Source organism: Bubalus bubalis, chromosome 8 (assembly GCF_019923935.1).
Source record: "Bubalus bubalis isolate 160015118507 breed Murrah chromosome 8, NDDB_SH_1, whole genome shotgun sequence".
Taxonomy (NCBI): Eukaryota; Metazoa; Chordata; class Mammalia; order Artiodactyla; family Bovidae; genus Bubalus; species Bubalus bubalis.
The window spans coordinates 57,028,885-57,053,281 of NC_059164.1; the positions used below are offsets into that span (position 1 = coordinate 57,028,885).

General features: G+C 38.0%; 1 protein-coding gene across 6 annotated transcripts in view; it reads left to right on the top strand.

Annotated features, from left to right (window-relative positions):
- Positions 1 to 24,397, top strand: part of IMMP2L (inner mitochondrial membrane peptidase subunit 2) — a 965,664-nt gene that overhangs the window by 631,621 nt on the left and 309,646 nt on the right. The window lies entirely within an intron of this gene.

Below are 24,397 nucleotides of genomic sequence, written 5' to 3' on the forward strand. Positions count from 1 at the left end.
AAGGGAACCACCTCCAGGGATCAGAGAGTTACTAGGTCTTCATGTCTATTCAGTCCTAGGATTCTCTACTGAGACTGCCTACAGAGGTGCAAATTTTGATGTTCTGTATATATTTTTCCTCCTATATGAGCACTTATGCAACAAGAACTCAACTAAAACTACTTGACTTTGAGTAACTAGTAATCTAGCCAGGGTCAAAATGTTGCCCTAAATAGGGAGTTCCAAATCAATGGCTCCTTCATGGAGTGTGTACTTGGATACATGACCTGATTCAGTTTTATTCCTTAGCCTCAATGACGCAGCAGGGTCTAGCCTTTGGAAGGCAGCAGCTTGAATATATCTGTGTTATTTTTGATACCTTGAGAGTAAAACACAGGGAAAATCACTATGTTGTCTAGGGTCTTTTAATGGAAATTGAAATCAGACGCAGGTATTAATAGATTTGAGCTTCCCAGGTGGCACTAGTGGTAAAGAACCCGCCTACCAATACAGGAGACGCAAATTCGATCCTTGGGTCGGGAAGATTCTCTGAAGGAGGGCATGGCATTTGATTCCAGGATTCTTGCCTGGAGAATCCCATGGAGAGAGGAGCCTGGCAGGCTACGGTTCACAGTATCGCAGAGTCAGACACAACTAAAGTGACTTAGCATGCATGCACGTACACATTAATAGATATGACCATTTTGTACATGAGCAATCGTCACTGGAATATTTTCAAAAGTCTTTGAAAAAGATCTTGCAGTGTATGTTTCACCTTAAATATCCTACTGTCAGTTTTTAAATTAATCCCTTTATATTTAGTTTCCCCATTCTTTTTCTTCCCCAAGAAATGATAGAATAGAGGTTAAGACAAGGTAGTTATTATTCTAAACATTGAATAGAGTTGTTTCAACTCTCCTAACTGAGAAGGTGGCAGGTGTTGATTTTGTATAATGCTTGTCTCCACAGAACAAAAATAAGGAAGGCAGCAGAAGTGGAAGAAGACCAGATGCAGGGAAAGAAAAGTTGCTAAAAATTTAAATAAGATATCCTCAAATTTTATTTTAAACATTTTTTATTTCCCAGGAGACTAGCTTTAATTGTTTATTTTGTCAGTCCTGATCTTAATTGTAAGTTTAGCAAGGTTTTCCTAAATACTGTATAAAGCATGACCAGTTGTTTTGATTTGCCAAATATAGACCTAACTGTAGGGAAGAATTGGTAATTACCCACATAATTTTAGCAGTGTGACTGCTCCCAAACCCAATAATTCAATTCTCTCAAAGTTCTAATTTGGGCTAGTGTCTCACTGAAGACCAGTATTGATAGAATTAATCAGATAATCATGGATAACTGTTAATTTGTGTTAGTCCCACTTGAAACTTCTCATTCTGTTGGGAGTTAAGATCTGGAAAATCTTGTCATTGTAAAGTATTAAATTTTGAAAAGAACAGATTACAAAACAGTATGCAGTATATAGTTCTATTTTTAAAAAGTAAGTATGTGTGGAATTAGAAAAAATGGAAAAATGTAAATACCAATATTTTATTAGCAATTATTTCTGGGTGATGAGGAAAAGGATATTTTCAGAAAAAAAATTTAAAAAATTGTTGGAAACTGAAAGTAATAGAAAAGTCTTTGGAGCAATTTGTGTTGATAGCCAGACAACATTGTACCTTCCACCCCAGACAAAATAATTTGTATGCAGGTCAGGAAGCAACAGTTAGAACTGGACATGGAACAACAGACTGGTTCCAAATAGGAAAAGGAATACGTCAAGGCTGTATATTGTCACCCTGCTTATTTAACTTATATGCAGAGTACATCATGAGAAACGCTGGACTGGAAGAAACACAAGCTGGAATCAAGATTGCCGGGAGAAATATCAATAACCTCAGATATGCAGATGACACCACCCTTATGGCAGAAAATGAAGAGGAACTCAGAAGCCTCTTGATGAAAGTGAAACTGGAGAGTGAAAAAGTGGGTTTAAAGCTCAACATTCAGAAAGCTAAGATCATGGCATCCAGTCCCATCACTTCATGGGAAATAGATGGGGAAACAGTGGAAACAGTGTCACACTTTATTTTTCTGGGCTCCAAAATCACTGCAGATGGTGACTGCAGCCATGAAATTAGAAGACGCTTACTCCTTGGAAGGAAAGTTATGACCAACCTAGATAGCATATTCAAAAGCAGAGACATTACTTTGCCAACAAAGGTCCGTCTAGTCAAGGCTATGGTTTTTCCTGTGGTCATGTATGGATGTGAGAGTTGGACTGTGAAGAAGGCTGAGCGCCGAAGAATTGATGCTTTTGAACTGTGGTGTTGGAGAAGACTCTTGAGAGTCCCTTGGACTGCAAGAAGATCCAACCAGTCCATTCTGAAGGAGATCAGCCCTGGGATTTCTTTGAAAGGAATGATGCTAAATGATGCTAAAGCTGAAACTCCAGTACTTTGGCCACCTCATGCAAAGAGTTGACTCATTGGAAAAGCCTCTGATGCTGGGAGGGATTGGGGGCAGGAGGAGAAGGGGACGACAGAGGATGAGATGGCTGGATGGCATCACTAACTCGATGGACGTGAGTCTCAGTGAACTCTGGGAATTGGTGATGGACAGGGAGGCCTGGCGTGCTGCAATTCATGGGGTTGCAAAGAGTCGGACACGACTGAGTGACTGATCTGATCTGATCTGATCTGATATGGATTCATGGAGAAGGCAATGGCACCCCACTGCAGTACTCTTGCCTGGAAAATCCCATGGACAGAGGAGCCTGGAAGGATGTAGTCCATGGGGTCGCTAAGAGTCGGATACAACTGAGCGATTTCACTTTCACTTTTCACTTTCATGCATTGGAGAAGGAAATGGCAACCCACTCCAGTGTTCTTGCCTGGGGAATCCCAGGGATGGCGGAGCCTGGTGGGCTGCCATCTATGGGGTCGCACAGAGTTGGACACGACTGAAGCGACTTAGCAGCAGCAGCATATGGGTTCTTGAGGATATATTGTACATATATGTGTTCTGGAAAAGCTGTATGTATCTTTAATGTTATATTTACATTTTAAAGTTATCTGTTTTTAAAGTCATGAATTATAAAATGTTTTAGCAAAATTGTAGATTTTTCTAAGAGAGGGATTAGTGTTTTTTAGATATAAACCATAGAAAGATTTATCAAAGAATTTTAGAAATCAAAGCATCAGAAAAATAACCGGAGGGTTCTACAGGAACTTTATATCAATCATTAATCTATACATATTGTGATTCAATAATTTTATCTTTCATTATAGAAATATTGAATTCTTAGTATAAATGATAATCTTAAGTAGGATTTGGTCTTTTTCAACAATTAACAACTTGATCTGTTTATTTCATACCAGTATTTATAGTGAATATACATTTTAGAAAGAATGAAAATAATTTTAGACTGTCACCATTAATTTCTCTTTGGTGTTACTTTACAGGTTTTTATATTGACTTCGTAAAAATGAAAATAATAATGGTTACCATGAGAAATTATAACAAAATGTTCTTATTAATTAATGAAGAGTCTCAGTTCTAGCAATCTGATTTGTGCTTTTTGGAAAATATTTGTCTATGACATACTTTCTTATTGTAAAATGTAGGTACTCATTTAGACAAGGTATGTAGGTACTGCATATAGACAAATTCGGTTCTGAGAGTGGTTTCATAAGTTCAGTTTGTTCCTAAATTCAACAAAGTTCGCTTGAGAGTGAAAGTGTTAGTTACTCACTCATAGTCCGACTTTGTAACCCCATGGACCGTAGCCTTCCAGGCTCCTCTGTCCACGGAATTCTCAGGCAAGAATACTGGAGTGAGTAGCCTTTCCCTTCTCCAGGGGATCTTCCCAATCCAGGGATTGAAACCAGGTCTCCTGCAGTGCCGGAGGATTCTTTATTGCCTTGAGCCACCAGGGAAGTGCTAGGTACCCAACTAGTACAATCGGCTGTATAATACTGTAGTGTAATAGGTTTATAATATCTTTTCACACAAATCATACATAAAAAATGAGAAGATTTTAAATCTTACAATATAATACCTTGAAAAGTACAGTAGTACCAGCTGTATCACCTCTGCACTTATACTTGCTTCTGGACATCCTGGGCTTGAAATGAAGATACTGTATTTCTATGGTGTACTGAACTGTATACTGTACAGTACTTTACAGTAAAGTACACAAAAGCACAAAAGTACACTTGTAGAGGATGCACTTACATGACAGTGTACACCAGACAGGGGAACTAACTTATGTGATTGGACATGTGAAGACATGTTTGCATCTTGGCAGTTTGTATGTAGGGAACTTACTGTGTTTCTCTTTAAAAGTATTACCATAATTAAGTGAATTTTGACATTTTAAAATACTCAGGATAAAAGCCTAGAAAACCTACCAATAAATGGCCTAGTCCATTATCCTAGAAAGGGATCAGTAAGCATGAGACTAAAATGTAGACAAATACCTGTCATGTGTCAACTTTCTGGTGGCTTATTCTGAATCTCTGAGGCCTTGGATTTCTCTATTTGTACCTGTTTTAAGGATGCTTTGTGAACCATTTGATGAATTTCCTGAACATTTTTAATACAGTATCACTGTTTTTGTTACCTGGTTTTTCACTGAAGGATAATTAATTAAAATATACAATAGACAGAACAATTAGATTCCCTTCACTTTCTCCACAGAATTGGTTGATGGAAATTTTGCATTTCACTGGAGCAATTAAATTGCCCAGTAAGAATACATTTAGCTACAAATTTAACAGCTCATGAACTAATGAAAAAAAAAATCAACAAATTATTGGTCCTAAAAATAGCTTAATCTCTCTACACCATCTTCAGTTATTAACAGGTTTTATGAAGAGGTTCTAAGAAGGAAGGGAGGTAGAGAGAGGAAGGCAGGAGTGTAGAAAGAAGAGAGGCGGGAGAGAGCTGGGAATCTGTAGAGAGAGAAGCCATTTGACATTTGTTTGGAAGTACAGTGGAGATTTCTCCTTGGTGGTGAATCTTTGCATGTAACAGACCAGAGCACACACCTCATAGAGTGTTACATAGTGATCTCTGTGGTGAGAACTGCATTTTGTGGTCTCAGTTTCAGAGATTATACCTTCTTCCCTAAAGTAGGAATTGAACCCTTGGCATTGGTCAATACAACTTACTATTTCATGAGGTTCATTCTATAAAAAGCAGATGCTCAGAAGCTTTTGTTTAGAAATTCATTTGCTCTCTGAAGCAAGATCTGGGGGTCAGTGGTGCCAATTGTCATGCCCCATACCACAAAAGATGCTATGAGCAGTAAATGAGTTGCTCAAGATGCTACTGCTTACATATGGGCTTGAATCCTAAAAATACCATGAGTGCCATGAATTGTTATAAGGTCTGTTTTATAAACTAGTGTCATTCAGAGTGCCTGGTATCTGACTGCCATTTGGCAAATATTTGTTGAATGATCTAATGATTGTAAAAAATAAATTATCTGTATCTAATACCATAACCTGTCTGTTACACCATAGTGTCTGATCATTGTTTACACTGAATGAGGTTTTTGTACTCTAAGGAACCCTGGAAAAGGAACATTTTGCTCTTTCTTACTTGAGTTACATTGTTCCATACTAGTTGTAGATCCAATTTCAGGTTGTAGTTAAATATGGAATTATTAGAATGTTTTTTTTTTCCTAGTGATAAATGGGGTTTTCCCACCAGTTTAGAATTTTATACCTGCTCTGAAATCACTATTCTGTGTCCTGTTCATTTTGGAAGCACTTTGTGACTATTCTTTGTGGCTTATGTTTTATTGGATATCTGAGGATCCAGTATGCTGAATTTCATAGACTTTGTATGTGAGGGTTTCCAGTTGTGTCTGTCAAAGGTGGGCTAGGACCACCAACAACAGCATCATCTAGATGCTTTTTAAAATCCTAAGATTCAACCCTAGACTTTAAAGTTTCAGAACTACAAATCCATAGACTAAGATCTATAGACTATAGAGAATCAATCATTTTCATGTCTATAAATTCTCTTGGAAAGAATTGAGGAATTATGAGTCTTTTTTCCCAAAATTTCAGTTGCCATTTTATTAGATCATAAAAAATATGCCAAGATATCACTATTAAGTTGATAAATCATTTTGCACATTCATGAGCAAAGACTCATGTTAGTCATGAAAATGACAATTAGGAAATGGAATATAGATACATGAGATAGCATGGATAAACCTGAAGACATTATGCTAATTAAAATAAGCCAGACACAAAGAACATGATATGATTTCACTTTTGTGGGCTAACTAATAGCAACATCTTGGTATGTTTCTTATAAACTAATCACTATGGAATAGTACTTTTCTGTTCTTTTTTTAAGCCCTGGTAACTGATTTTGGACTGTATTCAATGAGAAGGTTAAGACAATTGCTACTTTCACATCTTCCATTCGACTGGACGAGACTAAAAATAAATAAATAGCAATTGGGAACTTCTAAAATGTTTCATGGTATTAATATTAAAGGAATTCAAGAGAAGTGAAAATATTCTTGATAGATTCCAGACTAGCTTTTGTCTTTATGGCTAGTTTTTCACATTTAAAACTTAAATGGTATCAGTTCTACTATATCCATACATTGCAAAAAAAATTTTCATATTTATTTTGAAGCTATTTTCTTGTTCTTGTTTAGTGTTTTAGAATTTAATTATGAGATTACACAACTGAACTGAATGTAACCTGAAGAGTATATAGGAAAAACTAACCGTATGCAGGAGAAACCAATACACTGTTAATCAACAGACTTTCAGTTTACACTGAGAGCGTTCCATTTTTGTGTTTGGTAAAAATTCTAATGAAACCAGTGTTTCACTGTAACTGTGACCATAAAACCTGTTGCAGTACTAGTGTGTCTCCTCACCTATGTCCAGGAAACAACTTTGCCACCAGGCTGCCCTTCAAAACAAAGGGGTTCTCCTGGAAAAGGATGAGCCACTGGGTTACTATGTCACTTCTGCTGACTCCAGCATAAGACGTGTAGGCCCTGTGGTCCTGAAAATTAGCTTTCTGGGTCAAAATGGTTTATTTGTTAGCAGTTAAGAAATTCTGCGTGCATTCACTAAAGCTAAGGTTAAGGTGATAAAGCAACTGAGCCTTTTAGCACTTAAAGGAAGGTGGAGGTGAAGTGAAATAACCATTCAAAACAGCAAATAATTAATTGACTCTCTTTGTTAACAGGCAGGAGGTCAAGTACACAGGGCCACAGCAATCACACTGCCTGCATCCTAAACAGCTTCGGCTTTGTCTTAAAGTGATTAGGCTGGATTGTTGGGAACTCATTTAAAATGAGATTTTAATTTAGAACGGGAGTGGTAGGGTTAGAAAGATACTATCAGTTTCAACAATATGATCATTTACCTTACTTTTTAATCTTCTTTTTAGTAACGTAGAGTTGTGACCTTTGAGTTCCATTTCCTTGATTTTTATTTTATTAAATCATGTTACATATTTGTTTTAAATTTGTAACTACCAGTTTTACTCTAGGATATTGATTATGTGATTAGATCAGTGTAATTATGAACAGTTAGACTTTTATGTATTAAAAGTTAATAAAAAGAAAATATGACTTTTCCAGAAACACTTGAATTAGCTACGTCTCCATCATAGGACTCTGCTGAGTATTGTCTTGAAGTCTTTAAAGCCTGAAATGATAAGGACTTAGGGAACCATGATTGTAAAAGATGAGATGGTTAGAAAGTTTTCCTCCTTTGTATCACACAAGACAGTGTAACAGGAAATAACTGCTTTTGAAACAGAAGGCCAGAAGAAATGTACATAGTGTTTACTTGAAAAATGTTATCTGAGGAGGATAGTGTCCAAACTATATGGCGGGTAGTGTTGAAGAAAATCTTTGGGTGGATGAAACTGGAGCCTATTATACAGAGTGAAGTAAGCCAGAAAGAAAAACACCAATACAGTATACTAACGCATATATATGGAATTTAGAAAGATGGTTAACAATAACCCTGTGTACGAGACAGCAAAAGAGACACTGATGTATAGAACAGTCTTATGGACTCTGTGGGAGAGGGAGAGGGTGGGAAGATTTGGGAGAATGGCATTGAAACATGTAAAATATCATGTATGAAATGAGTTGCCAGTCCAGGTTCGATGCACGATACTGGATGCTGGGGGCTGGTGCACTGGGACGACCCAGAGGGATGGAATGGGGAGGGAGGAGGGAGGAGGGTTCAGGATGGGGAACACATGTATACCTGTGGCGGATTCATTTTGATATTTGGCAAAACTAATACAGTTATGTAAAGTTTAAAAATAAAATAAAATTAAAAAAAATAAATAAATAAAGGACATCAAAAAAAAAAAAAAATGAAAATCTTTGGGAAGAAGAATTGAAGACCTGGAACACTGCTTGGATGATGTGATTAAAGAATTTAGAGGGAGGCATTTGCGTGCCAGTGAACAGCCTACAAGGATAGGCAATGGGTGGGAAAAGCAAGCAAACAGATGGCAGTGTCAAGAAAGAGCTGATAAAATGTGGGAGAGATATGGTAGTATGTATCAGCAAGGCTTTGGGGCTCTACATTTTTCAAGGAAGCTGAATCAGAAGATTTTTGTGAGAAGTATTTTTGTGATTTTGTTATATCTTTTCAAGAATGACATTTTATTTCAGGGAGTAGGCTTACATTAGTTAAAAGTCCAAAGCAAAGTTTAATAATGTGTAAGTGAAAACGTCTCTTCATGTGGTCAATCCAAAATATGATGCCATTGCCTTTAAACTCTCTCTAAAGTAGATTAGCCCCCTGAAAATATGTTATTTACTGGAGATCTTTCTTAATCACTGATGTTTGGGCTCTTGTGTCTTGGCAAAGGTCCCATGCTACAGTGAAATGAGACTCATAAATTTCTACCATTCAGATGAAGAATGGTGGGTGGTGAGCATATGTTTCTGAGAATCTGCTTTTATTTAAATCAAAGCCTCCTTCATGCATTTTAACCTGTAGTCATGTAAGACCAGTTGGAGATTATTTCCCTTCATTCTGTTTGGCCTTGTTTTACTCCATTGTAGAGGTATTTGAGAATTATGAAGGTTTTACCTGTGTCTGGAAGATAGTCATTAAGCATCAGCTGTGGGAACCATATGGAAATCAGGTTCCCCTGTGAGTTTCTTGGATACACGAAGAGGAGAGTTTGCTTCCATTTTGACTTAATAATCTCTCACTGCTGTTCTGGTTTTGAGGAAAGCTGTTGATCGCGTTTGAGCTGCAGAGTGGTTCCAGAGCCTGTGAAATGTACAGCTCATGAAGAGCATCAACATGACAGCTGGAGAGATTAGAGTCCATTCTGTGTGTGTACAGAATTAGAGGACCAATGCTCACAGAAGCAGGCGGGCCTTCTCACATTCATCAATGTCTTTTAACCCAGAATCAAAGTGGCTTCCTGTAAGGAAAAACACATGTGGGTAGACACTGTTTATTCCATTTTAAGTGGGTTCCCAGTATTTGCAATAAAACTTTATGGACTAGAAAAAAATGTCTACTATATATTTATACTAAAGAATGATAGAAAAGGTAAATCATCTGGCAAATTGTAGCCTCAACATACTCAGTTTTTATTTAAAAAGACATACCTGAACACATTTTATAGTTATTGCTGACTATATACAGCCAACTAAAAATAGCAAGACAATGCATCACAGGTTGAGATATAGTTGTAATTTTTGAAAAGGAATTCCTTTGGTGTTCTATATCTAAAACACTTGCAAGTAGGTAAATTTTGACCTCTGAATTTTCTTACAAAGAATAAAACTTTCCCAGGATAACCTAATAGGGGAAAGGACAATCATGACATTGTAATAACAGCATAACTGTCTTATTCTGAGGCTCTGATAAATTTTTAGAAACCAAACTGAGCAACTCTAAGGGTCTTTTGTCTTAAATGGTCTCTTTGGTGGATCTACTGGCCCTGCACTCTCTTCCTCCTTACCTGGCTATGTTTCTCTAGCCACTGCTCTATACCTCTTTGGCTTGGTTTACCCTAAGAAGGTAGTTTCTTTTGGTTCTTAGAAATATTCTCCCCTCTTTTCCTTCTATGGTCCCCCAGATTCCCTTATAGTCTCTCACAATTCTTTTAACCCCTAATAAAATTACTATTCTCACCCTGCCTCCTTTTTCCAAAGATATTTATTCTTGGCCACTAAAAATCCATATAAAACTTAAGCCCTTCTAGCTCTGATCCCTTTCTATAACTCTATGTACTCCATCCAACAGAGGGAAGGCAATACTAGGAAATGTAGAAACAAACAGGAATTAGGCATTTGATTTAATGCTAGAAGTTTTTTTGTGTGTGTGTGTTTTTTTTTTTTTTTAGTTTAAAACTTTATAAATAAGCTATCATTGTAATAAGTTACTGCAGTATAAATAGCAGGAAATAAAATACTTTGAAGAAATTTCTGATAATATAGCAGCAAGTGAAAGTTGGTCAATGGTGTCCGACTCTTTAGAACCCCATGGACTGTGGAAAATTCTCCAGGCCAGAATTCTAGAGTGGGTAACCTTTTCCTTCTCCATGGGATCTTCCCAACCCAGGGATCAAACCCACATCTCCTGCATTATAGGCAGATTCTTTACCCGCTGAGCCACCAGGGAAGCCCAGGAATACTGGAATGGGTAGCCTATCCCTTCTTCAGCAGATCTTCCCGACCCAGGAATCGAACTGGGGTCTCCTGCATTGCAGGCAGATTCTTGTCAGAGCTGTGTTAGTGACTGTCAAGCTGAGGACACCAATGACAATGCTGCTTTCAGAGGTGACCAGTTGTAGTTGGATTTTGTTAAATCTCAAACCTCATGCATATTTTTTTTCCTGGAGACAGTTTGTAAATACTATTCAGTGAACTCTTAGGGGCATAAAGTTGCTCCTTTCAAAGGAGACAATTGTATGTGGTTATTGGAGCCACAAAATTCTTCCGTAAAACAATGGTACTGTATTTTAAAACTTAGTAAGTCCAACAGGGTTAGGACAGAAATGAGCCAGAAAGCTTTATATTGTACTTATATTCTAACTTATACAATGTCAATATCCTCCATGAGAGGCAAATATTTTAAGGAAATTAAGATAGTTTCCATGATCCTGTGGAATATCACCTCTTCTCACACATATACCTAACTCAGTTTCACTGGGAAAATTTGAATCCAAGGCACAGTAGGTACATTAATAATGCATGTCACCACAGTAACTAGAGATGGTAATGCACAGATACATGCAGTAGAATAAATACAATGGAATGCATGCAAATATTCAGGCCATAAAATCCAGGTATGCAAAATATATACGTTTATTTTGCCATTTCTGGATTTAGGTTTTTTATTGCTAGCAAAACCTATTCTTTTCAAATTAAGGTAAACCTAAGAACCTTCTGAGGCAATTCAAGGAAAATTACGTCTGTTTATAATTCTGCATCTTGTCCGAGTAGCATCTCTGCTTTGGGGATATTGTGATAGCCTCAGGGGAGGAACAGCTGAACCTCAGTGCGTGCTGGTATCTATTGAGACCTATGTTGACCTGTCTGGGTCTCAGTTGTCAACCCCTTACCACTGACACCCTCCACGCTCATGCTGGCATCCCTTGAAATGCCCCCATTCCCATCCACCTCTTTTTATTTACTGCCTAACCCTGAAAATTATTCCATGGTAGCCAGAATCATGAGACAATAGGTCTGGAAGGTGGTATATCAGTTTACACGTCACATTTTTATTTGGACACAGAAAGTTACACCAAAGACATTCTGGCTGTGTTGTTTGAAGTACACACCTCAGATGGGCATGTATGAATTTGACGGCTTCTGTCCATTGCAAGCACCTAGTGGGCCCAATTAGGCAAACTTCAAGAGCTCAATTCACCATAGATAAAATAAGCATTTTTTGTATTTCTAAGAATGAAAATTCTGTCTCTTTTTCTTTTTTTTTCAGATATTTGGTCGTTCATCCTTGTTAGAAATGAATTCTGGGTAAAAAAGGGGGTGGGTGCTAAATGTTGGCTCCAGGTAAAAATGGTTGAGACTGTCTTGTTCCTCTCTTTGTTCACTTGGGCTTCCCAGGTGAAGTGGTAAAGAATCCACCTGCAATGCAGAAGACATGGATGGGTTCAATGCCTGGGTCGAGAACACCCCTTGGAGGAGGGCATGGCAACCCATTCCAGTATTCTTGCTTGGAGAATCCCATGGACAGAGAAGCCTGGAAGGCTATAGTCCATAGGGTTGCAAAGAATCGGACATGACTACACACACACTATTCTCTTTTACCAGGATTTCTCCTGCCCTGAACTTAGCGTGTCACTCCTTACAGTATGACCAACACTGTGACAAACTGGTGAGTGAGCTCAGTTAGAAACAGGATAACCCTTGAGTCATGTTTCCAATAGTCTTCTCCAGCTGATTGCTAATACCACTATGATCTTGTATGAGTGCCCATGTAAATATCCTCATTTCAGCTTTTACATACTAATACACTTGTCCCCTGGTATCCACAGGGGACTTCAGATACCAAAATTTTACAGATGTTCAAGTCCCTCATATAAAAGGTATATAACTTATGCACATCCTCCTGTAGTCTTTAAAACATCTCTAGATTACTTCTAATATCTAATACAATGCAAATGCTATGTAAATAGTTGCTATACTGTATTATTCAGATACTAATGACGAGGAAACATCTGTATACATTCAGTACAGTCACAACCACCATAGGCCTAACGACATCAGCAACAACATAACATTTTTCTTTCTTTGAATACTTACAGATTGCTTTCATTTAATGACTTGAAAGAGAAATACATAGAATAAAACAGGATATTTAAAATACAAGTATAAATAAAATGTAAGTATAAACAGAGAAAATATAAATTCACTTCTCTCTCAGATGCACACACTGTGTTGTTTTTCAGTCTCTAAGTTGTGTCCGGCTCTGTGAGACCAAATGAACCATAGCACCCCAGGCTTCCCAGTCTTCTACTATTTCCTGGAGTTTGCTCAAACTCATGTCCATTGTGTCAATGATGGCATCCAACCATCTCATTTTCTGTTGCCCCCTTCTTCTCCTGCCCTCAGTCTTTTCCACATCAGGGTCTTTTAACCCTCACCAAAACCCTGATTCTTCTCTCTTGATAACCCTCATAAGATGATGATGATGGTGATGGTGATGGTGATGACGATGGTGATTGTTTTATGACGTTACAGTGCTCAGGGGGTGAGAGGATGAGATGTCTGACGCTGTAGAAGTAAGTGGTGAGATATCAGGCTGACTTGAATCTTCTGGCAGAACGTTAGAAGGGTCAACTGGGTTTCCCTTACAGCTGTTGAGACTTTGGAGGAGGCTCAATGATGCTAATGTCAGAGTCTATGGAGGCTGAAGGCTGGGGGTCTTCAAGCTTCAAAGTCAAGGCTTCACAATTGCAGGTCAGCTGCTTTAGTTAGAAACATTGTTATAGAAAGCTGTTTCTTCTTTTCATCATCAAACAGATCTTACAGGGGTTCTAGGTCTGTTGTTATCTGTCAGGTAACACAGAGGCTTCATTCCATCAAAGGATCATATTGAAATTCATATCCTTTAACACATGAAACTATTAAAAAATTGCTGCAGATTTTTCAAGTGTCCAAACTGATGGTTCTAAGTCTAAAATTGCTCTAAGTCTTCTGCATCTCTATCATCATTGTAGAGGATTTCAGTAGACCTTCAAGTTCTCTGTTGGTAAGGGTTTCTCTGTGCTTCAACATTGTCCTTCATCATGTTTGAGAAGCTTCCCCCACCAAATTCCTTGGAACATTCCTGTCTTTTGCATCAGTAGTGGGGATGCCCCTGAAATCATAGACAGCCTCATTCCATCATGGCTTCCAACATGCACTCCTGTCTTGGGCTTTGGGGAATCTGTGGTCTCTGTAATTGTGAAGCTCTTCCATAAATCCACAAGTCCTCCAGAATGTGAGGCAAGTGTAAGTCGCTTTAGTACACTTGATGCCTTGATCTAATGGCTGCAGCATAGACATAGTATTAAGGGGGCAGGGACATTGCATCCGCATAATTGTCTGTGAAGCAGAAAGATAGGGGATGGCTGGGGACATCACCAGTGATGAGGAGGCCCTTGAATGACAACCTTGTCTTTTTGAGAATTTTTTCACTCAGGAATGAAGCTTTGATGGGACTATTCCAAGAACAAGATGGCCATCACCCAAGCCTCCTTGTCGTATTGCTAGAACACAGGCAGACGATTTTTGGTTTTCATCACATTTCATCACAAATGAAGCCTTGCTCTGGAAGATAGTCTTTCTCTTGTACGGGTTTCTCAAGCTCTTCTGGGAACACTAATGCTGCCTTGGCATCAGCCAATGCTAATTCTCCTGTGATCTTTATGTAGTTCACCAGTCATCGCTTACCAGCCTTCCACTCCTTCCTCTTGCACTCCTCAGCTCCCTCACAGTGATCCCTCACAGAGCACAGCAGTGCTCCTGCAAATGAGGTGCTTTTCACACAAAAGTTTGCCATCAGTCAGGATATGCTCCTGTGACATCTCCTCTAGCCCCACACTTAATGCTTTCTCAGTCTTGGCGAGAGTTTAACACCAACTGGAGAGACTGGTGTTGCCACTGTAGGAACAGCACTAACACTTCCACAAACTGTAGCTTCTTTCTGCTTCATTGTGCAAATGCTTGATTCCTTCTTGCCTACCTTTCCACCCACTTTGGCAAGCAGCATGCCATTTTTTCAAAAGATCTCAGACTTTCATTTTCTCTTCTAAAGAGAGCACTTTATGCTCTCTCTTAACCTTTGAGGGATGCTGTGACCACTTAATTGCTTTTTAAGAGCCGTTTTCTTCATAGAAACAAAGAGTATATACAGCATAAGCAGCCCATGTACAAGATGCAAGGTGAACAATGTTCATACAACTAGGCACTGAACAGAGACTGAGCATCTGTGGGAAGGCAGGAGGCTATACCAGCCTTCATATCACACCATGCAGTGGATTTAGCATAGTGTTCAATGCATGGCAAATTCCAGTTTTGCCTTCTGGAACTTTCTGGAATTTTTTCCCCCAAATATTTTCAATCTGTGGTTGCTTGAATTCATGGATGCAGAACTCAGGGATGCAGAGAACTGACTGTATTAATTTTGCATTTCAGTTGGTCTGCTTTTTCTGTGTCATATTGATGCATATGGATATGGGTCGGTATGGAAAATACCAGTAGCTTTCACTTTCATGTTTTGTGGTGTCTGTATTCCCCTTCAAACCTACCACGCGTATGTGGCACTATTTCCTTACTTGTTTAAAGCTTAAAGCATAAGTCCAGCTAGCTTAATCACAATGTTAGGGTTATGATACTAGGTAGATAGCTTTAACTCATTTGAAGATCACTTAATTTTGTTTTATTCTATGGCCTTAAATGGCACTCTACTAAAAAGTCATACTCAATGAGATAGTATGGCTAGAAGGGCAAAACCTGTCTTGACTATAGCAAAAGACCACACAGATACTCCTGAGTGCATATTCTACTTTAGGGACAGAGTGGTAGTATTTCTATGTGAACATCTGCACTTTGAAAGTCTTTACTGAAAGAAGAGTCAATATTTATATTGATGTTAGCTATTCATCACCTCCACTTCCACAGATATGTCAACTTGAAGCATATTCAATGTGTGGAAACCCAAATTTATAACAAAATAAATAAGGGAATGTATTTTTCAGCCCAGAAGTTTCTTTATAGTTCAGAGGAGTTTCTTTAAATAGTATGATTCCATATTGTATGGTAGAATACACACACATACACACATATGTGTATTACATATGTGCTATATATTTTATGTATATACTATGTATATTCATTTACATACAATTCTAGACAGTGACGTATAATTGCAGTTCTGTTCACCACCTGAAGATGCAGAGTTTTATGTTTTGAAATGCCTGAATTAATAAACATTGGTATAAATTAACTCATTATGATTACACTGTATTTCTTAGAGTTTTCACAATTAAGGACATTTGTTTTTTTCAGAATCAAAACAGTCAGTTACAAAACTATTTCAGCTTTTTCAATTACAGAAGTTAGTCATAATACACATGTAATTGATTTTACATAATCAAGGCTGATTTACTATTAAGAACCGTTGTCACTATTTGCTTATTAAATGTCTTCTAATTGTAGTAAGTGACAGCCGGACAACTTTTAAATATAACCAAGAAAATGTTTATCAATAACAACAGTTTAATTGTTTAAAGTTCATGCTTTTGTTGTTTCATAAGTACTTTTAGAATGTATTAACTTGTATAAGAAATTGTTAGTCATAAATCTGAAACATAAACTTCTTGTTCCTGCCGCTACCTTCTTGGATCATTCGAACTCTGACTGAAATCTCTGGGGGTCTCTAAGTTCAGCTCAGTCATGTCCAACTTTGCAACCCCATGGACTGCAGCACACCAGGCTTCCCTGTCCATCACCAACTCCTGGAGATTGCTCAAACTCATGTCCATTGAGTTGGTGATGCCATCCAGCCATCTCATCCTCTGTCGCCCCCTTCTCCTGTCTTCAATCTTTCCCAGCATCAGGGTCTTTTCCAATGAGTCAGTTCTTCTCATCAGGTGGCCAAAGTATTGGAGTTTTAGCTTCAGCATCAGTGCTTCCAATGAATATTCAGGACTGATTTCTTTTAGGATTGACTGGTTAGATCTCCTTGCAGTCCAAGGGACTCTCAAGAGTCTTCTCCAACACCATAGTTCAAAAACATAAACTCTTTGGTGCTCAGCTTTCTTTATGGTCCAACTCTCACATCCATACATGACCACTGGAAAAACCATAGTTTTGACTAGATGGACCTTTGTCAGCAAGGTGATGTCTCTGTTTTTTATTATGCTGTCTAGGTTGGTCATAGCTTGTCTTCCAAGGAGCAAGTGTCTTTTGATTTCATGGCTGCAGTCACCATCTGCAGTGATTTTGGAGCCCAAGAAAATAAAGTTTGTCACTGTTTCCATTGTTTTCCCATCTATTTGCCATGAAGTGATGGGACTGGATGCCATGATCTTAGTGTTTTGAATGTTGAGTTTTAAGCCAGCTTTTTCACTCTCCTCTTTCACTTTCATCAAGAGGCTCTTCAGTTCCTCATTGCTTTCTGCCATAAGGATGGTGTCATCTGCATAACTTAGGTTATTAATATTTCTCCCTGCAATCTTGATCCCAGTTTGTGCTTCATCCAGCCCAGCATTTTGCATGATGTACTTGCATATAAGTTAAATAAACAGGGCCACGATATACAGCCTAGATGTACTCCTTTCCTAATTCGGAACCAGTTCATTGTTCCATGTCTGGTTCTAACTGTTGCTTCTTGACCTGCATACAGATTTTATCAGGAGTCTCTGAAGGAGTCTATTCCAACTGCTCAGGAGCCTGTTTTGGGAGGGATTTGCTTGGAGAGAATAAGCCACTTCTTCCATCCCCACCCAGGAAACAAGCCTGTCCAGGAGCACTGGCCTTAGTGCTCTGAAATTCTACTCACTTCTCACCAGGTTTTTCTATATATAGAACAACCCTCTGCACCTTCCTGATGATCCTTTCCAAGGTTTTCCCTTTTCCTTAAGACATATTTCCTATGCAAGACCATATGGTATTATAGAAGACAAATTTGAAGCATTAACCTGGGTTCTTGCCACCTCTTCTTTACTTCACTTTTCTAATGATGAGGCCCTTGGATTGGAGCATTTTAAGAAGTATCTGGACAAGACTAATTATTAAGGATTGCATTTATACACACACACACACACACACACACACACATACACACACACACACATACACACACACACACTTTGTGAAACTCTATCTGTAGTCACAGGCTTCATACTTGTGAATATTTCAAGAATAAACCCAAAGAGCAATAAAAAAGATCTTGATAGTTTCTTTTGTTTAAATATTAAAGACTTACATAATACAAAGAGAAGTCTGCAAGCCACAAAAGTGTAGCTGAAATGCTGACCTAAGTAAAAACTTTTAGAGTACTAATTAATAAAATTGCATTGAATTTAGAAAGCAAATCATTATAAAAGGGGCTGAATGCACAAAGTTCATGCTACTACTGGTAGTGAAGCAAGCATACAGAATCCAACATGGAAATTATTCGTTTTTATCAGATAATACCCATTTAATTTAAAACTGACCTGTGACTTTCCAATATGAATACAATTATATTTAGTTTTGTGTTTCTTTAGTTAATTGTGTAATAAAATGTGACTAAACCTTTAAAATGCCATTCTTGCCCTCTAATGCAACTGACTGAAATCAGTGGAGCATTTATGAAATCAATCAATCAATCCATGTAACTCTTAAAAATAGAGGATCCTAATGATTTTCTTGTGCTCAGTTAACTGACCTCCTTTAGAAATTTATTTTAGAAAGAGATGGCACTAAGATTTACTGAGAACCTAATTCATGTTAGGGCTTCCCTGGTGGCTCAGATGGTAAAGCGTCTGCTTGCAATGCGGGAGACCTGGGTTCAATCCCTGGGTTGGGAAGATCCCCTGGAAAAGGAAATGGCAACCCACTCCTCCACTCCAGTACTCTTGCCTGGAAAATTCCATGCACTGAGGAGCCTGGTAGGCTACAGTCCATGGGGTTGCAAAGAGTCACACATGACTGAGTGACTTGACTTTCTTTCTTTTCATTTTAATTCATGTTAGACTCTCTGATGGAGATTTCATACATATTTTCTCAGTTGTGATATGATGATAGAGGTAGAAGAAATTGTCAGGATTTCTAGAGGTTCCCAAACTCACATGTCCTCAGACCCTTAAACCCACATGAAACAAAGTGTTGGCACCGTGGCAAATCCTCAAGATCTGCTTCTCAGATCCAGTGGACTCTCTTTCATGCCAGAATGCAGGTTTTAGGGTGCTAGATCTTTGTATTTGTCTGAGAGGAACAAGAAATGTGAGATCTCTTGTTTGCTTGGCCAGCTCCAGATTTAAAATGACAGAAATAAATGATGTATGGACCAAACAAAAGATTTCTACAAGCTAGGTTTGATTGTCTGGCTTCTGGTTTGATCTGGCCTTATCTCCTTGAATATGAGACCCACATTGGTTATGGAGCTTGCCTACAGTCAGCTGCTGTCTGTACCAAAGGTAGACCATGACCGTGATCATATACTCCATTTCTACTGCCCACCAGTCCATGCTTTTGTATGACACAAAAGCAGAAGTTGTTAGGCCATGGAAAATGAGTGAGATTGAATATTGCCAGGAAAACACTAGGTACGTTCATAGGCCTTTTCTAGCTGTAACCTATGAAAATCATGTCAAACTCAGGCAACATTTTCCAAAATTACAAAAAGAAAAGATGTTATCATTTGTTACGATTTTTTTAATGTAAATTTTTATTATGTGCGGACTTTTAATTCTCATTTCGATGATTAAAACAGCAATACTTTTTATCATTATGATGATGTAAAGTTAGATAATTTAATGCATGGCCATCTGGAGAAGGAAATGGCAACCCACTCCAGTATTCTTGCCTGGGAAATCCCGACAGAGAAGCCTGGTAGGCTACAGTCCATGGGGTCGCAAAGAGTCAAGACATGACTTAGCAGTGAAACAATAACACATTATTTTAGACAGTTAAAAAAAAAGCCTATGAAATATAAGCCATCCCCAGGATATTAGTTTTTAGTTTTTATCTCATTAATGAAGAGTTAAAATTCAGATCTTTCTGTGCATATGCCATGGTAACTTCTAATCCTGAAGTTAATTCTAAAATAATCCGGGGCAATCTTGATGCTTTTAAATATGAAAATCTACACAACCCACACAGCAAGGTATAAGAATTTTACTATAAATGGGAGAAGGGTGAGCATGCTTAGAGATCTGACATCAGGATGAGCCCTGGGTTTGGGAATAGAGAGGGTAGGTACACTTGCTAAGCTCCCCATTCTCGAGAACACACGGGGGCTCTCCTGAGTATTCCAGAGTACCTTCCCAGTGTTCCAAACAGGATTCAGATTACAACCTTTTGGAAACATGAAAAACATGAAATCAGCTACAGAGATTATGAGACCAAAGACATGGCTCTGTTGGCTTGTCACAGGGTAAAAATGACAACACTTCTCTTAAGATAGGTAATGAAGCTCAAGAATGTTAAGTGTCACAGAAATCTTATTAGGACTATGCTAACCCTTTGCCTTTTCTCACAACCATTCTCATTAGAGATAAATTCTGCCACATCAAACTGATCTACTGAGACCTACATGGTAGAGAGACCATTCTAGGCATCTTGTCCAAACCTCTGGAGAAACTTGCCTAATTAAATCTTCAGCATAGAGCAGAATGCTTAAAATCCAGGCTCCAGAAAGAAATACTATAAAACTGTGTTTATTATGAAAATATTACATTTCAAATTTAAGTGCAAATTTTATTGGTCAGTACACATCATGCCCCTAAAGTAAGGTGTAAGCCTTCACTTGTTATCCTTCACACTAATAGAAGATAGGCAAGTGGCCAAGAAAATGCAGACAAAGGGAAGTTCATAATGTAAATCTGTAATAACTCTCATAACATGTCTACTTACATCCCTGTAATGCATTCAGCAGCCTAATGATTAAAATATAGATATTGAGCAGTAATGGGAATAATGTTCATAATATGATTAGATTCATGAGACTAATATTACATTAAAATTTATAGATATGTTTGAAGTGGTAATTTATAACATTTTAATTATATAGGTAGCTTACTTTGTATATTCTGTTTTGCCTCATGATCGTAATATATAGATTATTTTAATATATAAAATACTTTTCACATATCTCAGAAACGTAAAATTTGTCAGCATAAGTAGTGTTTTATGCTGTTAAAGGTTGCTTTTTGTATTATTTCATTAATATTAACATTTCATCAATATTAGATGTGGGGACTTGGTAATTAGTTCAGTTCTCACCCCTGTCTTAGAGCATTTCTTCTCAGGTAGTGTCATGTGATACAAACATTTGTCCTCTTCTAATGGATTTTCCAGTACTCTGAACCAAAAATCTGGACATGTGTTTTATCACACACAGAACTATGCTTGCCACTTTGGTTTTATATCCTTCCTAAAATTTTCCAGTACAGTTGCATGCACATTTTCTTTTTTATAATTACTGATGCAAAGTCATGTACACATACATTTTTCTAACTCGCATGTTTAATCTATATATTCTGTTGATAGCTCCACATCATTAAAAATTCTTTTATAACATTTTTAATGTTTGAATGATATTTTATTATATGATGAATTATAATTTATTTAACAATCTTATTGATTTTTTTCTCTTTAAAAATAGAATCCATGTAGCTAAAATTTTGTATATATACACAACCATTTCATAAGAATAAATTTCTAAAAGTGTGATATGTTAAAGAGAGTATATGTGGTGGATTCATTTTGATATTTGGCAAAACTAATACAATTATGTAAAGTTTAAAAATTAAAAAAAAAGAGAGTATAAAATCTTGACATTTTAACAGAAAGGTATGTTACATGATCATATACTTTAGGACATGTACCCGTGTCCCTAAACACTCAATAACAAATTGTATTAATGGTATTACTACTATTCCCTTGTCGATATAACAGGAAAACAGTGTCCTGTTGTTTTAATGTACAATTCTTTGGCGATCACTGAGGCTGAAAAATTTTTTTATACATTTCTGGTTATCTAAACAGAGAGACATGGGGGCTGCTGCTGCTGCTGCTAAGTCACTTCAGTCATGTCCGACTCTGTGCGACCCCATAGACGGCAGCCCACCAGGCTCCCCCGTCCCTGGGATTCTCCAGGCAAGAACACTGGAGTGGATTGCCATTTCCTTCTCCATTGCATGGAAGTGAAAAGTGAAAGTGAAGTCGCTCAGTCGCGTCCGACTCTTAGCGACCCCATGGACTGCAGCCTACCAGGCTCCTCCATCCATGGAATTTTCTAGGCAAGAGTACTGGAGTGGCTTGCCATTGCCTTCTCCGACATAGGGGCAAATTTTCCTAAATGTCAATAAGTAACCTTGCACAGAAAATATGAATTCTATCATCTTGAATGATAGAATTTCTGCCATAAGGGTGGTGCAGATGACACCACCCTTATGGCAGAAAGTGAAGAGGAACTAAAAAGCCTCTTAATGAAGGTGAAAGCAGAGAGTGAAAAAGTTGGCTTAAAGCTCAGCATTCAGAAAATGAAGATCATGGCATCCGGTCCCATCACTTCATGGGAAATAGATGGGGAAACAGTGGAAACAGTGTCACACTTTATTTTTCTGGGCTCCAAAATCACTGCAGATGGTGACTGCAGCCATGAAATTAAAAGACGCTTACTCCTTGGAAGACAAGTTATGACCAACCTAGATAGCATATTCAAAAGCAGAGACATTACTTTGCCAACAAAGGTTCGTCTAGTCAAGGCTATGGTTTTTCCTGTGGTCATGTATGGATGTGAGAGTTGGACTGTGAAGAAGGCTGAGCGCTGAAGAATTGATGCTTTTGAACTGTGGTGTTGGAGAAGACTCTTGAGAGTCCCTTGGCCTGCAAGGAGATCCAACCAGTCCATTGTGAAGGAGATCAGCCCTGGGATTTCTTTGGAAGGAATGATGCTAAAGCTGAAACTCCAGTACTTTGGCCACCTCATGCGAAGACTTGACTCATTGGAAAAGACTCTGATGCTGGGAGGGACTGGGGGCAGGAGGAGAAGGGGACGACAGAGGATGAGATGGCTGGATGGCATCACTGACTCAATGGACATGAGTCTGAGTGAACTCCGGGAGTTGGTGATGGACAGGGAGGCCTGGCGTGCTGAGATTCATGGGGTCGCAAAGAGTCGGACACGACTGAGCAACTGATCTGATCTGATCTGATCATCTTGAATGGACCAGATTCCTCACTCTAGCTGTACATGAATGACATTAAATTTGTAGATTTACTCCATTTCAGGAAGGGGACAGATCACTCAAAAACTCTGATCAAATTTCCGTTTTAAAATAAAGAATGTTAATAATCAATCTAGTGAAACATTGTGTCAGTAAGTATGACATATAAGCCACAAATGGTGTAGATGATTTTATTTTCTCTGCAATATATTGTGTGAAATAGACACCTTATTAAAGCTGCATGTTTCCCTTAATGAGGTATCAAATTCTGAATGTGTTTATAATCTTTTTAGTATTTTTGCATTTAGCTTCCTTTTTAAAGGTAATTCAATTCAAAATGTGACTTGCATTGGAATTATTTTTTATCTATCACTGATTTTCAAATCCATATTAAATGATCATTTATGTGATGTGTGAGATGTTTTTTGAAATAGATCTTTTAAGATCAAAAGACTTAAAATGTTACTGTCAGGAAATTGGACATATTAATATTGTGATAACCATTGCTCTGTAACAAAGTGCCCCAACCTCCCGCAGCTGAAAACAACCAACACTCATTATCTCATACATTTTCTAGGAATCAGGAAGCCAGAAGCATCTTCAGAAGGTGGTGTGGCTCAGGGTCTCTCATGAGGGTGCAGTGAAGCTGTTGGCTACAGCTGTACTTTCTGAAGACTTGACTGAGGCTGAAGGATCTGCTTAAAAAAAAAAAAAGAAATGTATTTGATACACAATATTGTGTTCATTTCTGGAGTACTACATAGTGATTCAACATTTACATACATTGGGAAATGATCACAATAAGTCTAGTAACCATCTGTCCCCATACAAAAGTATGATGATACTATTGACCATATTCCTTGTGCTATATATTAGATCCTGGTGGTTTATTTATTTTGATACTGGCAATCTGTACCCCTATATCCCCTTCATCTATTTCACCCAATCTGTCGCCACGCCTCTCTCTCCCAGCAACCACTCTTTTATTCTCTGTATCTATGAGTCTGTTGAAGGATCTGCTTCTAAGCTCACTCACAGGAAGGTTGCTGAGGACAGACATGGCTTCTCCCAGAGTGAGGGATCCCAGAGACAAAGTGAGCAGGGAGGAGGAAAGAGAAGGGGAGGGGAGTATTTATTAGAGTAAATAGTATTACCTTGTAACATTTACCATAGCTATTAATCATAGGTTAAAATAAATGATGTCCACATTAAGCATATCAGAATGTATCAGTTTCTTTTAACTGTTAATAGACTTACCTTAGTGCTCTGTATTACATAATCTTTACATGGCTAAACCTAAGTGTACTTTTCAAAGAATTTCCTCCTCTTGTGCCTTAGCATTCCTAAAACTCAGATCCCTGATTTTCCCTCCATCTGCCTCTCCTTCCAGGAGTGTCCGATATTATATCAAAAAGATGGTAGGGTCTTAGAGGAAGCAAAACCCAGAGCTTACAGGAACCTCAAACACTGTCTCCTCTGCGCTTTGATAGAATAA